The 18036-nt window shown below is 34.8% G+C and overlaps 1 long non-coding RNA gene across 2 annotated transcripts; it reads left to right on the plus strand.

The window, feature by feature from the left end:
• Positions 1-14914: 14914 nt before the first annotated feature.
• On the plus strand, positions 14915-17565 carry LOC131167329 (uncharacterized). 2 transcript variants are annotated; one of them, XR_009140096.1, is made up of 5 exons: positions 14915-15656; positions 15793-15968; positions 16202-16636; positions 16712-16796; positions 16867-17565. It is a non-coding gene; the product is annotated as an uncharacterized LOC131167329 (long non-coding RNA). The 2 variants fall into 2 exon arrangements; XR_009140095.1 differs by having other exon boundaries at positions 16712-17565.
• The last annotated feature ends 471 nt before the right edge of the window (positions 17566-18036 follow it).

An 18036-nucleotide genomic window follows, 5' to 3' on the forward strand; every position in this document is an offset into this window, starting at 1 on the left:
AGTACATCATATACTGTGTCCCAAGGGGAGCATTATGATCTTGTTTGCTTAGTTCAATGACTCCAAACTTAGTCTTTTATGCCTAGTGCTAATGTGGCCCATTCAAGTAACCCCGGGCTTCTTTTCTCTTCATCCTCCTCACCTTGGGTTATTGATTCTAGTGCCTCCTCCCATATGACAAGCAGTCCTAATTTACCCGCTACTTTACACCCTATGATTACCCTTGCTAATGGTTCAATAGGAGTTGTGGCAATATTCTTTGCTTCCTTCTATTCCTATTTCCTCTATGTTATATGTCACGCCCTGAACTCGATGGGGGTCTAGGGTGCGACTCTCTATAAATACGTAATAAATATAAACAACGGAAGTAAATAAAACCTCAAACACTTTTATACCAGAGTACTAATTAACTGTGTTACAAAAATATCTCCAATAAAAAAATTAATATTATTAAAAATTAAAAACATCTCCAACTAACACTATACTAGTATTTATTCTAAATTGCTTTCTCTAATCCTGCCCACGTGCTTGCTATGTCTGACTCCAGTATTCTCCTCAAAGCTATTTGTAAGGTGGGAAAATAATTGGGTGACACGACGCTCAGTAAGTAAGTAAGATTATATCAGTGTGTGGCTAAAATGAGTTTTAATGCATCATAATTTCGTACCAGTAAACATTTAATACTATAACTTCAAATTTGCATTTGAAAGACTGTAAAACATATATAAATTTCTCTCTTACCTTGTAAAAATATCTCTTAGGCCTTTTAACTATAGGCTTTGTTCTCATATATATAAATACTTTCTCTTGTACTTGTTCTATAAAAATCTTTCTTTGCTCTGATACCACAATTGTAACTTTCCCTTTGGGGCTTATTGGCCATGGCAATAATGGGCACCTATCAAAGCACTCGCTGCAAGTGGGGGACATTAGCTGCCCCAAACTAGCAAGCTCCCAGGCGGAGAGTCTACTTCACCACAATCATTCATAAGCGAGAGTTATCGGGGATTGGGAGACATTAGCTGTCCCTTTGCTCTGATACCAACATAATATGATTTGAAAACATCCCTTAGGCCTGTTAACTGTATGTCATGTTTACCCCCATGATTGGGTTGTGCGATCCGAAGACAGGACTTAGCTAGTTGGCCGACTGCCTAAATCAAATTGTAACTGTAAGTGAGATTTTTCCTATTAAGTCCTAACCTGAAACCAGGTGTGCACTTAGGAGAAATCCGCTGTTCTATAAAACTACTCTGTAAATAGTGTGGGTGCACTCTATAAACTGTAACCTGTAAGCTATGGTACCGAGCATGTGTAACCTTGTAATCTCTGTAAGCTAAGGGTTTTTAAAACATACTATTATACTTTATGCATTAAAAATGACATCATGAAAATCTCATTTGTATCATAACATAAAAATAAGCTCATGCCACTCGATTTGCATGCTAAAAATATTTATTTTGAATAGAGAATTATAATTCTGTAAATTACCCGAGAGCATTATAACTTTTCTTAACAAAATAAACTCAGGTTTAAATAAAAAGTTTGATATAATCAAATTAATGTATTTTAATTTAACTCAGGTATATTTAATAAAAGTTGATATAATCAAATCCCCATACTTTAATTTAACTCAGGTATCTTTAATAAAAAATTGATATAATCAACTCCCCGTATTTTAATTTAAATAAGGTATATTTAATAAAAATTGATATAATCCACTCCTCGTACTTTGATTTAAATTAGGTATATTAAATAAAAACTAATATAATCCAATCCCTGTGCTTTAATTTAAATAAGGTATATTTAATAAAAACTGATATAATCCAATCCTCGTACTTTAATTTAAATTAGGTATATTTAATAAAAACTAATATAATCCAATCCCCGTACTTTAATTAAACTCAAGTATATTAAATAAAAAACTGATATAATCCAATTCCCGTACTTTAATTTAAATAAGATATATTTAATAAAAATTGATATAATCTAATCCCCGTACTTTAATTTAAATAAGGTATATTAAATAAAAAACTATGAGCGACGAATATTTGCTGTGGCGTCCCTTATGAGCAATGCATTACACTTGTATCACCCGAGTGTAGCGAAAAGTGGGCGAGGGTGGGCTAGGTCGTCGCCCTGAAGTGACGCGCCGTATCGGCGCCCGAGTACGGTGTCAAATATGCGAGGGTTCCTGCATCATTCTAGACGTGGGTAGGTAAAGACAATAGTTCAAGAAACTAGGATTAGATTAGCTACTTGGAATATCAGGACACTTACAGGTAAAAGCGTGGAAATTGTAGATACAATGATCAGAAGAAGAATTAATATAATTTGCCTTCAAGAAACTAAGAGGGTGGTGGAGAAAGCTAGAGAAATTGATAAATCAGGATTTAAACTTTGGTACACTGGAAAAGAAAAACATAAGAATGGAGTAGGAATTATTATAGACAAAAACTTAAAAGATAGCGTTGTTGATGTAAATAGAGTAGGGGATAGAATTATAAAAATCAAGATGGTATTAGGACAAGAGATAATAAATATCATTAGTGCTTATGTTCCTCAAGTCGGTTTAGCAGAAAATCTTAAGAGACAATTTTGGGAAGGTATGGATAGTATTATACAAGGCATACTAGGGATTGAAAAAATATTTATAGGAGGAGATCTGAATGGACATGTTGGAAGGGATAATAAAAATTATGAGAGGATACATGGAGGATATGGATATAGTGACAAAAATGAGCTTGGGGAGATGATCTTAAAATTCGCTATGTCATATGATTTTAGTATAATGAATACTTGTTTTAAGAAGACAGAAGAGCACTTAATAACCTTTAAAGTGGACAAAATAGAAGTCAAAATTTTTCTTTTAACTAGGAGGGTAGATCGTTTATCATGCAAGGATTGAAAAGTTATTCTAGGTGAAAGCCTAACCACACAACATATAGTCTTAGTGTTATGTATGTATTAAAAAATGAAAGAAAAAGGATAAAATAAATCAGTGTAAGAGAACTAGGTGGTGGAACCTAAAAGGAGAAAATATAATAAAATTTAAAGATAAAATGATCAAAGATGGGGATTGGATTATAGAGGATGAGATAGATACAAATACTCTTTGGAGTAGATTAGTTAGCTTTATTAAAAAGATAGCAAAAGAGATTTTAGGTGAATCAAGGGGAAGATTCTCGAATAGTAAAGAAAGTTGGTGGTGGGATAAAAATGTACAAAAAGCCATAAAGATAAAAAGAATTTGGCATAAAACATGGCAAAAATGTAGAAATAGGGATAACTTTGAAAAGTATAAGGAGGCAAAAAAAGATGCAAAAAAGGCCGGTAGTGAAGTTACATATAGATCATTTGATAGTTTGTATGATAGATTAGATACAAAAGAAGGGGAAAAAGATATATTTGAACTTTCTAAAGCTAGAGAAAGGAAGAGTAAGGACTTGGGAAATGTAAAATGTATAAAAAATGAGGATGATATTGTCTTGGTTAAGGACGAAGACATTAAAGAAAGATGGCGAAGTTACTTTAGTAAGTTGTTTAATGAAAACCAAATACAAGGCTTAAACTTAGAATTTTCAAATAAGGAAAAAACTAAAAATATGAGATTTATTCGCAAAATTAGAGTTAACGAAGTTAAGTTTGCACTAAAAAAATGAAAAATGGGAAAGCTTTGGGACCAGATAACATCCTAATAAGTTTGGAAATGCTTAGGTGATAACGGAATTATATGGTTAACTAATTTATTTAATACAATTATAAAAACTAAGAAAATGCTAGATGAATGGAGGAAAAACACTTTAATATTATATACAAAAATAAAGGAGATATTCAAAATTATAATAACTATTGTGGAATTAAACTTATGAGTCATACGATGAAACTATGGGAAATGGTAGTTGAACTAAGATTAAGGTTAGAAATGAAGGTCTCAGAAAATCAATTTGGTTTTATGCCTGGGAGATCTATCACAGAAGCTATATATCTTTTAAGAAGATTAATGGAAAAGTTTAGGGAAAAGAAGAGGAACTTGCATATGATATTTATTGACCTTGAGAAAGCATATAATAGGATACCTAGAAAAGTTCTATGGTGGGTTTTAGAAAAAAAAAAAGTGTATGTAGTAGGTATACCGATGTCATTAAGGATATGTATGATGGAGTAAAGACTAGTGTAAGGACTATAGATGGAGAAACTAGAGAATTTCCAATCACCATAGTACATCAAGGATTTGCTTTGAGTCCTTGTCTTTTTGCTTTAGTGATAGACCAATCGACTAAGAGTATTCAAAAGGAGGTTCCATGGTGTATGTTGTTTGCAAATGATATTGTATTAATTGACGAAACTAGGGACAGAGTAGAGGCTGAGTTAGAATTATGGAGAGAGCGTTAGAATCTAGAGGCTTTAGGATAAGTAGAAATAAGACAGAATATATGAAATGTAATTTTAGTAATGATAGGAGAAATATTGGAGACAAAGTTAAACTTGATGATGAAGAAATAAATAGCACTTGTAGATTTTGATACCTTGGATCTATTATGCAAGTTGAAGGAGAAATTGAAGATGATGTAATGCATAGAGTTAAAGTAGGTTAGGTAAAATGGAGAAGTGTTTCAAGTGTGCTCTGTGATCGTAGAATACCCTTAAAATTGAAAGGGAAGTTTTAGAGGACAGCTATAAGACTAGCTATGCTATATGAATTAGAATGTTGGGAGACGAAGAAACACAATATCCAAAAAGTAAAAGTTGCCGAGATGAGAATGCTTAGATAGATGAGTGGTATAACATTGAAAGATAAAATTAAGGAATGAATATATTTGTGGTAAGTTAGGTGTAGCTCCTATAGAAGATAAGATAAGGGTGGGACGACTCAGATGGTATTGACACTTGAAACGTAAGCCACATAGTGCACCAGTGAGGAAAGGTGAGTTAGTTATTGTTGGGAGTAGTAGAAGGTGTAGGGGTAGACCTAAAATGACTTGGGAGGAGATAGTGAGTAAGGATTTAATATCTCTGAATCTGTCAAAAGAAATGGCCCATGATTGCATAAATTGGCAGAAAATGATTCATATAACTGACTCCACCTAGTGGGACTTAAGGTTTGGTTTTGTTGTTGTATATTAAAAAAAACTGATATAATCCAATCCCCGTACTTTAATTAAACTCAAGTATATTAAATAAAAAACTGATATAATCATACTCAATTGAACTCGGGAATATTTTTTATATAAAAAAAACTGACATAATTAAACTTACTTACCCTGATCTTCTACTTCAAACGGTTAAGGATAAATTTCTACCTTTAGAAAATGAGTCCGAAAAGAGCGGAAGAGTGAGAATTTTAAGTAGATAAAAAATTCTCATTCTCCCACAAAATCCTTCTCTCACTTTTCCTTCAATTCTTCTTTGAATTTTTTAGGAAAAAAAAAAATGAACTAAGAACTCTCCTATTTATAGATAGTTGGAGGGGCAATTTTGTAATTTTGTAAGAGGAAGAGAAATTGGATTTCTCCTCTCCCCGAATTAATTAAGGGATAAGAGAGAGAGAGAGAGAGAGAGAGAGAGAGAGAGAGAGAGACATGCAGGAGAAGGAAGCTTGTCAGCGTAGAAGAAGAGAAATCAATTGGAATTGAAATGCTGCTATAATTGGATTTGATAAGGATGGATGACAATCCATCCTTATCTCATCCATACATGTCCATCCTTATATATATATATATTATATTATTTATTATTTTATTATTATTATTATTATTGATTATTATTTTTATAATTATTATTATTATTATTATAATTATCATTTTTTTATTTTTTTTCCTTGCTCCTACTTATAATATATATGTATACATATTATTTTATTATTTACTATACGTATTATTTAGGAAGGGAGTGTAAATGGAAGTGGGAATGGAGTTCCTAATAAAATATTATTTTATTATATATATATATATATATATATAGATATATTATATTACTTTACTCAACTCATGTATCTATATTTTTGGCGTCATTACATTATATGTGCCCAAATTTCCCTTGAATCCGTAATCAATTAATCAATTAACTAAATTTCATATCAGTTCTGCGACCTTTCCTTTTCGTTGTGTTAATTGGGATCTCCAAACAAAGAAGAGGATTGGTGGATTGCTTGAGATGGATGGCTTGTACTATTTTGATGGTGGTGGTGGTGGTGGATCTGATTCTTGTAATATGACCTCTTCTATTTCTACTCATGGTATTTCTTATGCTTGTTTGAGTCATCCATCTGTTAAAAAACTGCAACAGTTTTTGCCATGTTGAAGTCTTTCTTTTTTTGCGTGTTTTGCATGTCAAAAAGGAAAAAACATATTAGGATATCCTTTCTCTCTGGAGTCGAATCTCGTGGTAAATCATTGTTTTCTCTTATTCATTCAGATAATTTGGGGTCTATGTATAATCAATATTTTGACTATTCATGAGTATTTTGTGTCCTTTGTGAATTATTTTTCACAATTATTTTTCACACACAACCAGTCCCAAGCCTGGGTAAAGGAGGAGGGTTTCGTTAGGTAGCTGACAGTTAGTGTAAAATTTTTCAGATCACTATGATATGAATCCTTACCGAATATTTGTTGGGGTGTCCCCTACGAGCTATGCGTTGTACTTGTACCACCTGGGTCTAGTGAAAAGTGGGCAAGGGTGGGCTAGGTCGTCGCCCGGGACCGATGCAAAATATGTGAGGGATCCTGCATCATTCTGGACATGGGTAGGTAAAGACATTAGTTCAGGAAACTAGGATTAGATTAACAACTTGGAATACACGGATACTTACGGGTAAAAGCATGGAAATTGTGGATACAATGATCAGAAGAAGAATTAATATAATTTGCCTTCAAGAAACTAAGTGGGTGGGGGAGAAAGCTAGAGAAATTAATAAATCAGGATTTAAACTTTGGTACAATGGAAAAGAATAACATAAGAATGGAATAGGATTTATTATAGACAAAAACTTAAAAGATAGCGTTGTTGATGTAAATAGAGTAGGGGATAGAATTATAAAAATCAAGATGGTATTAAGACGAGATAATAAATATCATTAGTGCTTATGCTCCTCAAGTCGGCTTAGCAAAAAATCTTAAGAGACAATTTTGGGAAGGTATGGATAGTATTATACAAGGCATACTAGGGATTGAGAAAATATTTATAGGAAGAGATCTGAATGGCCACGTTGGAAGGGATAATAAAAATTATGAGAGGATACATGGATGATATGGATATGGAGACAAAAAAGAGCCTGGGGAGATGATCTTAAACTTCTCTATGTCATATGATTTTAGTATAATGAATACTTATTTTAAGAAGACAGAAGAACACTTAATAACCTTTAAAAGTGGACAAAATAGAAGTCAAAATTTTTCTTTTAACTAGGAGGGTAGATCGTTTATCATGTTAGGATTGTAAAGTTATTCTAGGTGAAAGCCTAACCGCACAACATATAGTCTTAGTGTTATATATGTATTAAAAAATGAAAGAAAAAGGATAAAATAAACCAGTATAAGAGAACTAGGTGGTGGAACCTAAAAGGAGAAAATATAATAAAATTTAAAGATAAAATGATCAAAGATGGGGATTGGACTATAGAGGATGAGATAGATACAAATACTCTTTGGAGTAGATTAGCTAGCTCTATTAAAAAGATAGCAAAAGAGATTTTAGGTGAATTAAGGGGAAGATTCTCAAATAACAAAGAAAGTTGGTGGTGGGATAAAGATGTACAAAAAACCATTAAGACGGCATAAAATGTGACAAAAATGTAGAAATAGGGATAATTTTGAAAAGTATAAGGAGGCAAGAAAAGATGCAGAAAAGGCGGTTAGTGAAGCTAAATACAGATCATTTAATAGTTTGTATGATAGATCAGATACAAAAGAAGGGGAAAGAGATATATTTAAACTTGTTAAAACTAGAGAAATGAAGAGTAAGGACTTAGGAAATATAAAATGTATAAAAAGTGAGGATGATATTGTTTTGGTTAAGGACGAAGAAATTAAAGAAAAATGACGAAGTTACTTTAGTAAGTTGTTTAATGAAAACTAAATAGAAGGCTTAAACTTGGAATTATCAAATGAGGAAAAGACTAAAAATATGAGATTTATTCGCAAAATTAGAGTTAATGAAGTTAAGTTTGCACTAAAAAAAGATGGAAAATGGGAAAGCTATGGGAGCAGATAACATCCTAATTGAAGTTTGGAAATGCTTAGGTGATAGCGGAATTATATGGTTAACTAATTTATTTAATACAATTGTAAAAACTAAGAAAATGCCGGATGAATGGAGGAAAAACACTTTAATACCTATATACAAAAATAAATGAGATATTCAAAATTGTAATAACTATCGTGGAATTAAACTTATGAGTCATACGATGAAACCATGGGAAAGGGTAGTTGAACAAAAATTAACGTTAGAAACGAAGGTATCAAAAAATCAATTTGGTTTTATGCCTGAGAGATCTACCACAGAAGCTATTTATCTTTTAAGAAGATTAATGGAAAAGTTAGGGAAAAGAAAAAGGGACTTGCATATGATATTTATTGACCTTGAGAAAGCATATGATAGGATACTTAGGGACGTTCTATGATGGGTTTTAGAAAAAAAAGGTGTATGTAGTAGGTATACCGATGTCATTAAGGATATGTACAATTGAGTAATGACTAGTGCAAGGACTATAGATGGAGAAACTAGAGAATTTCCAATCACCATAGGTGTACATCAAGGATCTTTTTTGAGTCCTTATCTTTTTGCTTTAGTGATGGACCAATTGACTAAGAGTATTCAAAAGGAGGTTCCATGGTGTATGTTGTTTGCAGATGATATTGTATTAATTGACGAAACTAGGGACGGAGTAGAGGCTGAGTTAGAATTATGGAGGGAAGCTTTGGAATCTAGAGACTTTAGGATAAGTAGAAATAAGACAGAATATATGAAATGTAATTTTAGTAATGATAGGAGGAATATTGGAGATAAAGTTAAACTTGATGATGAAGAAATAAATAATACTTGTAGATTTCGATACCTTGGATCTAATTATGCAAGATAAAGGAGAAATTGAAGATGATGTAATGTATAGAGTTAAAGTAGGTTGGGTGAAATGGAGAAGTGCTTCAAGTGTGCTTTGTGATCGTAAAATACCCTTAAAATTGAAAGGGAAGTTTTATAGGACAGCTATAAGACCAGCTATGCTATATGGATTGGAATGTTGGGCAACGAAGAAACATAATATCCAAAAAGTAGAAGTTGCTGAAATGAGAACGCTTAGATTGATGAGTGGTATAACATTGAAAGATAAATTAATAAATGAATATATTTGTGGCAAGTTAGGTGTAGCTCCTATAGAAGATAAGATAAGGGAGGGACGACTCAGATGGTATTGACACTTGTAACGTAGGCCACATAGTGTACCTGTGAGGAAGAGTGACTTAGTTACTGTGGGGGTCAGTAGAATGGGTAGGGGTAGAACTAAAATAATTTGGGAGGAGATCGTGTGTAAGGATTTAATATTCCTAAATTGTCAAAAGAAATGGTCCATGATCGCATAAATTGGCGGAAAAAGGATTCATATAGCTGACCCCACCTAGTGGGACTTAAGGCCTTGTTTTGTTGTTGTTGTTGTTTATTTACTGAATTTTCTACCAAGAAATAAAAAGTTAGTTGGGCATTAGTATTCAAAATTTTTAATTTGATAATGCACTTGAATTTGTTGAAAGTAAGATTTAGACCTTATCATACTATTATATTATATTGACAATTTGAAAAAAACTGTTCATACTCATACTATGAGTGTAGTATTATGGTGGTCGGGCAAGTATGCTCCCATCATTCTTTTTTGAATTGGCATGAAAACAAATTGAACTCAACTTTTGTTCTTTCAAGAGAAGGCAATGAGATCCCGTGTAATAGCCGCTTGTTAGTTTCCAGACAGTGGGTAGTAATATTCAATTGTTTTTTCCTTGGCCAAAGGGATCATTCATCAAACATCATGTGCTCATACCCCTTAGCAGAATGGAGTAGTTGAATGGAAAAGTAGATATTTAATTAATACGGTCTGTATTCTTTCATATACATGTTCCTAAAACCTTTTGGATTGATGCTCTTCTGCCTATTTCTTGCTTAATAGGATGGTCTTTAATGTTCTAAGGGGGCAAATTCCCCTTTTCTATTGTGTACCCAAACACATCCATGTTCTCTATTGTGCCTTGTGTCTTTGGATGCACATGATTTGTTCATGTTCACATTTTGATCAAGACTTGTTCTCTCCTTGTGCTGTTAAATGTGCATTTGTTGGGTACTCGAGAACTTATAAAAGATACTGATGTTATGATTCTTCACTCACAAGAAATATGTTAGTGCAGATGTTACGTTTTTTAAGGAGACTCCTTTTTTCTATAGTATTAGGTCCTCCTTGGGTGAATCTATTATGAGTCCATCAACGATTTCTGGTTCCCCCATGTGTGTTGATCCTCGAGTTTGTACCTTCATCCCTCTAGAGAAAACTTTCGCTTTTATTCCTAATTCATAAGTTACCGAAAGAGAGAAACAATTAAGGGTTTATGAACGACGAGAGGTAGGCACAGACAACACTGCCATCAATGCTACCATGTCTTTTTCCCTTCACTGTTTTGACTATTGGTTCCGAAGATCCATCCCAGTGTGACTAGATTTGCTAATTGCTTAGCGGAAAGGTACTCACACATCTATGCATCAGTCCTTAATTGCTTATTATGTTTTAGTTCTTCACCTTCCCAGTCCTAGACATTCTTTTTCCTTATCTATTTCCTCTGTTTCCATCCCTTTCTCACTTGTTGAAGTGCTTTCTATGCCTGGGTGGAAGCATACAATGGATGTGAAAATGGATGCCTTGACCACTCGAGGAAAATGGGAACTGGTGGATCTTCTTCCTCAGAAGGAGATTGTTAATGTCATTGGGTCTACACCATCAAATATCTTCTTGACAGTTCTCTATGGAACGAATAACATATTGATTGGTTGCCAAGGAGTTTACCCAAACATGTGCTATAGATTATTTTTTGGCTTTCTCTTCTGTTGCTCAACTAAATTCTGTTAATCTATTCATATATTAATCTTGTTGGCAGTTAATTTTGACTGGTCCTTATATCAGTTAGATGTAAAAAATGCCTTTTAGGCTTTCTTGAATGGATATTTACAGGAATAGCAATATATAAGGCAACCTCGTCGGTATGTTGCTCAAGGGGTGGATGGTAAGTTATGTAGGTTGCATCGGGCTATTTATGGTTTAGCTTGGTTTGACAAATTTAGTATGGTGGTCCTTTATTGGTTTTGCTGCAGTTGTGTCAAGTAGAGACCTTCAAGAAAAAATTCAAGTCAAGGACTTGGGTACTTTGCATTACTTTCTTGGTATTTTAAGATTGTCGGTTTAAGAAAGGGTTGAACGAACTTGGGTAGTTTGCATTACTTCCTTGGTATTGAAATTGTTGGTTTGAGTCTATTGTAGTGAAAATATACCTTAAAATTTCATAGTGAGATTGATTGGTATATTGAGAGCTGAATCAAATGCATTGAACTTGGAAATGACAAATGAAGAGAAGACTAAAAATAGGAGATTTATTCACAAAATTAGAGTCTTTGAAGTTCATATGACATTAAAAAAGATGAAAATTGGGAAATCTATAGGACCAAATAAAATACCTATTGAAGGTTGGAAATGTTTAGGGGATAAAGGAATCATTTGGTTAACTAATCTTTTCAACACTATTATAAAAACCGAGAAAATTCCACAAGAATAGAGGAAGAGTACGTTAGTACCTTTGTACAAAAACAAAGGCAATATTCAAAACTGTAATAACTATCGTGGAATTAAGATTATAAGCCATATGATAAAATTATTAGGAAGGGTAATTGAACATAAAATAAGATCAGAAATGAAGATTTGAAAAAATTAATTTGTTTTTATGCCTAGGAGATCAACAGCAGAAGCTATTCATCTTTTAAGAAGTTTAATGTAAAAGTTTAGGGAAAAGAAGAGGGACTTGCATATGATTTTTATTAACCTAGAGAAAGGTTATAATAGAATATGTAGGGAAGTTCTTTGGTGGGTCTTAGAAAAGAAGAGGTTTTACAATAGATATACTGAGGTTATTAAGGATATGTATGATAAAGTAATGACACTAGCGTTAGGACTAAGGAGGAGAACCTAGAGATTTTCTAATCACAGTAGGTGTACATCAAGGTTTTGCTTTGAGTCCTTATCTTTTTACTCTAGTAATTGATGAACTTACTAGGAATATCCAAAATGAGATCTCTTGGTGCATGTTGTTTGCAAATGATATTGTGTTGATTGATGATAGTAGGAGTGGAGTGGAATCTAGGCCAGAACTTTGGAGAGCCACATTAAAGTCTAAAAGGTTTAGGATAATTAGGAATAAGATAGAATATATGAAATGTAATTTCAGTAATATAAGGAGTAGCAACAGAGAGAAGATTTAACTTGATAATCAAGAGATTAATAGCACTAATAGATTTAGATATCTTGGATCTATTATGCTAGCTGAAGGGGAAATTGAAGAACATGTAGTACATAGAATTAAAGCAAGCTGGGTAAAGGAGGAGTGCATTAGGTGTGTTGTGTGATAGTAGAATACTTTTAAAATTAAAAGGAAAGTTTTATAAGATGACTATAAGACCAACTATGCTTTATGGATCAAATTCTTCAGAATGTTGGGCAACTAAGAAACAACATGTACAAAAAGTAAAAGTTGTTGAGATGTGAATGTTAAGGTGGATGAGTGGTTTAGCATTAAAAGATGAAGTAAGAAACAAGCATATGCGCAATAATTTAGGCATAACACCGGTTGAAAACAAGATAAGGGAGGAGCAACTTAGATGGTTTGGGCATTTGAAATGTAAGCTTATTAGAGCGCCTGTGAGGAGGAGTGAATTAGTTATTGTTTTTGGCATAAAAATGGGTAGGGGTAGACATAAAATAACTTAAAATGAGATAGTGAGGAAAGATTTAATAGCCCTTAATCTAATAGAGGAAAGCACTCTCGATCGGGCGAATTGGCAGAGAAGGATTCATGTAGTCGACCCCACCTAGTGGTACTTATGGCATGTTGATGTTGTTGTTAGAAGAGAATATGCTATTTTACTATTATGCGGTTAGAGCAGGGGCAATTTTTTTTTTTTTTCTCTCCATCTTTTTATATATAAGTGTGGACGTTGATATGGGTGGTGGATTTCATTGTACATCCCATTTGCATTATTTTAAAAAGAATTTTTGTGGTTCTCAAAAAAATTTTCTCCGAATCCTTGAGCATGCTGGTACACCGGCAACAACCATAAAAAATCCTCACTAGTTGCCTCCTTCAATCGGGCTCTTGCACAATTTCACGAGGAGGGATGACAATGGAATCCACTAGAGAGTGGACAAATCTCTGGTCAAAGTCCTGAGAAACCCTTCGTCCTTTGGGAAGATGGGTCGGTTGGGAAGACAGCAGGTTGCAAAAGTTGTGGTGGTATGACAGCATGAACTGTTGCCATGCAGAGGGCAATCAATTTTGAGCAGTTAGGTAGGTCAGATAGTGGTGAGGTGCAATGGGGCGTGGAGAGACTTCAGGGAAAGCTTTGGATGGAAGTCAAGGTCTTCAGCAAAGGGTGCTAATGGCTTGTCTTCTAGATCTAGGTCGCATCTGAGTTAGAGCCCGTCTGCAAAGAAAATAGGATGATCTCCTTCTTGGATTCTGCCAGCAGCGTGTGAGAATAGCTGGAAAGGAGAGTTATAGCAGGAAGGATAAGGAGAGAATGATTTGGCTCTGCCATTTTTCTATTTTCCTTTCTTTTTATTTTTGGATAAGCATAATGGAGATGTTTCCTCCTTCACAGTTATCCATGAATGAGTAAAAGAAAAAATCTAAAATAAAAGACATGAATAATTGTGATTAAAATGGGTTTGTTCCTTAAAACAACATAAATAAGACTCATAAGAGTAACAAAATTCAGTCCATAAGTAGTGATTCGGAATCCTTTGGAACCACTTAAAGAAAAGTACTTTTCTGAAAAAAAGTACTTAGCTAGAAAAGTACCAATGGCAAGTGCTTATCTGGGAAAGTGCTGAAAATCATAAGTGAGTGAGTAACCCATTTTGGTGCAAAGATTTGGCATCATTTTTCATGTGTTAGGAGTAATGCTCTTAGATCAACATTGCACTTCTGATTTTTTTTTTTCACTCTCATGTTTAGAGGTAGAACCCAACCCAAACTTGAGAAGCTCTGCGTAGAAATGTTCTAATGTTCCAAATTCATGTAATCTTAATCCGACCTAGCTATTTACAAGTTGGGTTTTGATTAAGATTTTTTTCCAAATGAAAAATTCAATGAGATCTGTACTTTTTATATTGATGCCTAAATGATTAAACTTTCCTGTATGTTGTGTTTTTTTTAACGTCATGATTAAGGACCTTTTTCTTCTGCATATCATCATAATAACATTACTGTAGTAATTTTTTTCCCAGACCAAGAAAATTTTTATTGATCACCAGAACAATGTACAAGTAGGATGAGGACAAGGTGTTCACATTAAACAATGATCAACGACCAAAAAGATTACAGAAGAGCTACCCTCCAATTCCTTCGAAAATCAGACAGCGATAATCCCCAAAAGAAACCAAGAGAATGGGTCCAAAAAAGAAGCCAAGAATACCATTCATTCCATAACCATAATAAACATGGACAAGATGAGCACCCCCTAAATGCAGTCTGCTTATGTTGGTAGATTACTCTATTTTGTGAACAAGCAGAGATGATGGTGCAACATGCTTGTGATGGTAGCAGTCTAGATCCTGGACCTATTGACATGACACTGCTTTTGCTTCAACATAAACACAAATCTGGTCTCATATGGCAAGGGGAGGTTGGGGTCACTTATATTATTATTTATTAAATCTTTTATATATTTACTCAAACTCACGCAGCTTACTTTCTAAATTATAGAACCCTGGTGTTTTGACTTTAAGACAAAGATTGGCCAAGATGATGCAGCAGTGGCTTTCAGATTAATGTCTCCGTGCTTACATTATCGAAGACTGGTTTTTATGGGGTATATAGAGTTGGTTTCATACAGCTGGATTGAGCCTTGATCACAGATTTAGTTGAGAGATGGCGAGAGGAGACTCATTCATTTCATCTTGCTATGGGCGAGGCCACTTTCACATTACAGGATATACCCAAGCTGTTTGGTCTCCATGTGCATGGTGATGCAGTGACTGGTAGTGGTGATGGCCAATAGGCCGAGCTTTGTGAGGAGTTATTGGGGCTTAGACCAGATGCTGGTGCTCTTCAAGGTTTGGTTTTGAAAATTAGTTGGTTAGGGGTAATTTCTTACAACCCCCTCAGGGTGCAGATGATGCGACACCGAAGCACTATGCAAGGGCATATGTTTTAGGCCTGATGGGTGGTGGCCTCTTTGCAGATAAGACTGGATCAGATGTTCACCTGATATTCTTGCCTGTGTGAAGGATTTTGAGGCTATTGGACGACTGAGTTGGGGTAGTGCTGCACTTGCACACTTGTATCGAGAGCTCTGTTTTTGCAAGTAGGGCAAGTGCAGTTGAGATTTCTGGTCCTCACGTCCTATTGCAGGTGTACCTTTCATCTTCCTAATCTACAGTAATCCTTATTGCATTAAGTATGCTTGCATATATGAAAGCAATATATGGTCCTTTTTGTACTTCCTTGTCTTTGATAAAACAACTTTGTTTTCTATAAAAAATTACAGCTGTGGGCATGAGAATGATTGCATATTGATCAGCGTGATAGACTTGCTGCTCAATCTCAGGATTTAGTTGCCTCAACATGTGAGGGTGCAGGGGATATGGCGGCAGTTGCAGGGCATGCAGCAGAGAGTGCTGCAGTCAATGAGGAGCCATTTCGTACTGACCCAATAGGATACAGGTATTATGAGGATGTTGAATTAGTGTGTATGTTTGATCCATGCCTCATGCGGGCATGTGTTTCTATCAGGTAGAGGGTTCCTTTCACTTGTAAGGGGAACCTTTGTGGTGTTGACATTTTATAGGGATCAGCACGATCAATAAAGAGATGATCAGGTTTATGACTTAATTTTTTAATTTTTTTATTTAAATTATGTATTTTACAATTAATTGTGGGACATATATACTTTTCAGATGATATGTCAACCATACACTCCTGAGATACTTGCACTGTTGCCACATATATGTACCATGGATCAGCATGTGTGCCGGACCATGGCACCTCTCATATGCGTTGACATTGTTGAGTGGCATCACCCTGACCGAGTTTTCCAACAATTTGGTCTTTTTCAAGGAATTCCAGAGCATTGTGATACCAGCATGGCATTGCATACCATTGATTAAGCGTGGTAGATGCCATTTTGATTGGCGAGAATGTCAAGCAGAATATATCAGGTTGTGGGATGAATGCGAGCAGTGTGTTTTTGTTGGTGAGTTAGAAGAGTGCCCTGTGCGTTATCTTCATTCATACATGGAGTAGTATCACAAAATTACTCTTCGTTTTATTACCCCATTCAACAGGAGATCCATTTGCAATTTCAGCCTACTGGAGGGGTAACATATCTATTGGTATGTCTTGTTTCAAAGTCTCTCTGTCCTGCTTATCGAGTAAAAACTGACTAGTTATTTGCATTGCACTGGAAGGTTTAAAGCTCGATGACTATTTATGATCGGTGCACTAGAAAAATTAGTTCTTTTGCGAGTGAGACTGCGATGGAAGCACTGACAGGTATTTAGGTTTCAGACTCTGCCTAAATGTCTTTCTATTGATCGAGGGCATGCCATAACTAGTGCTGCAGGATCACCATTTCCATCCACGCCACCAAAGACAACAGAAGATGAGGTTTCACAAGAACCAGTACCAGTGACTTCCACAGCCATGGGTTTATTGGTCAAAGGGCACAGAAGGGGAAGGGGTAGGTGTCAGGGTTGGGGTCGAGGTGGTGGGCATAGCATAGGAAATTGTGTAATAGCGTCTTCCTCATCGACTCCACTTGTTCCAAAACTGCTGCCGCCTCCTCAATGACATCACCAACAGCACAACCTCCAGTTCCACCTGCAGAAGAACAAGGAAAAGTACTGCTATAACCGACATCTGGTCAGTGACTCAACCTCCATCTCCTCATCAGCTTCCACTGCCTGTAGAAACACAAATGTAATGGCATCGCCTGCTCCTTTGCCAGTGACACCACCTGCTTTGCCAGAGTCTCCATGGCTGTTGCGATCGATTCCGCTTGATGTCGAGTCCATGGAGGGGCCATCACAACTCATCAACGAGGCATTAATAGAGCTTTGGACCAACAACTATGGAAATATGTTTGTTTTTGGAAATAATTCATAAATCATCATCTATTAAAAATATTAGTTGGACTATCCAATCAGTCATTTGTTTTTTTGGAAAAACAAATTTAATTTTTAGATTTTTAGTAATTGTGCAGGATTTGACTCGACAAGTAATTATTACTTGACCTAATTAAATTTTAAAATTTATTTGGCAATCAAATGTAGACATACTTAAACTGCTTAAGCTAATATTTTAATAATCATCATAGATAATGTCTCTTATAATTAGTGGATTCTAAATCCTAGGTGTAGAAATTATTGCTTAAAAGTTTTTCTCTTCGCGTGCTCTATCTTACCTAATTTGTGTTTGCAACTATGTGTTGTCTTTTTTTCCTATTTTAATCATGATTAGGTGATTTATTACCCCCCAATATTATTTTTAGTCGTGTCATTCATTTTAAGGGCGAACTTAAGATAAATGATACGATTTCTCCTTTTATGATTGCTTGGTCATGGATTTGAACCCAAGAACACCGTCTCTCTACATAAAAAGTAAGGGTAAAGTTGTTTACATTATGACGAACTTCTCTCTAAAATAGGGAGCCTTGTGACCTCTGTGTAATGACTCGAACCTGTTTGGGTTCCTTTATATAAATTTCTCAGCGGAAACAATAAATCTTATATTT

This window comes from Malania oleifera, chromosome 11, assembly GCF_029873635.1.
Source record: "Malania oleifera isolate guangnan ecotype guangnan chromosome 11, ASM2987363v1, whole genome shotgun sequence".
Taxonomy (NCBI): domain Eukaryota; kingdom Viridiplantae; phylum Streptophyta; class Magnoliopsida; order Santalales; family Ximeniaceae; genus Malania; species Malania oleifera.